Source organism: Lactuca saligna, chromosome 5, assembly GCF_052625555.1.
Source record: "Lactuca saligna cultivar CGN05327 chromosome 5, ASM5262555v1, whole genome shotgun sequence".
In the NCBI taxonomy this organism is placed as follows: domain Eukaryota; kingdom Viridiplantae; phylum Streptophyta; class Magnoliopsida; order Asterales; family Asteraceae; genus Lactuca; species Lactuca saligna.
Genome location: NC_136421.1, coordinates 2050850 through 2051709, shown reverse-complemented (window position 1 = coordinate 2051709; position 860 = coordinate 2050850).

Genomic DNA, 860 nt, shown 5'->3' with positions numbered 1-860 from the left:
GAGAAAGTAACAACACACTCACACATATAAACAACAATATACTTAATACACTCAAACCATACTTTTATTATTATTGCGTTTATGAAAGGTAGTATACACTCACTTGATCAGAAGATGATCGGACAACACCACAGCTCGTAGGAGTAGTATTTCTTAGCAGATCTGGAAGATCTCTACAAAAATCGAACTTCTCGCGAGCAGAGCTTCGGCTCGGAAACCGCACTTCTCGGGATCTTCGGGATCTCGGGACTTGCTTCGGGACTCGGGAATATTACCGGGGCTTCTGGGTACTTCTGGCATGCAAATCAAGGCAAAAAGGGAGAGAGAATGGAGAAAAATAGCAAAGAAGCCGGCTTCCCTCGCATCCTATTTATAGGAGGCTGATGCCTCGCAGTACGCGGGGCGTACAGCAGTACGTGGGGCGTACTACCTCCGAAACGTCACTGCATGCGTCATCCGAAGTCCTCGAGTGCGAGTGTTGACACTCTTCGCTGTACGCGGGGCGTACTCCAGATGATCCCGGTGACTTGCCTTCGGATAAGGCCGGATTTAATAATTAAATTTAATTATTAATTCTTTAATACACTTCGGAAATTCATATCTTCTTCATACGAACTCCGTTTTCGATGTTCTTTATATCCACGCGAAGGTGAGACTACGCTCTACAACTTTCGTTTAGACTTCGTCGGCTAATTTTGACTTTATTTTTATTATTTATTTTTAATAGGCCGGGACAGAAAATTTCGTTATAAATTCATAACTTCTTCGTTTGACGTCCGTTCTTCCCTAACTTTTTATCGCTTTGATACTAACAATGAGATCTTCGATTCTTTTTTAGATCACTAAGGCTAAATATCGCT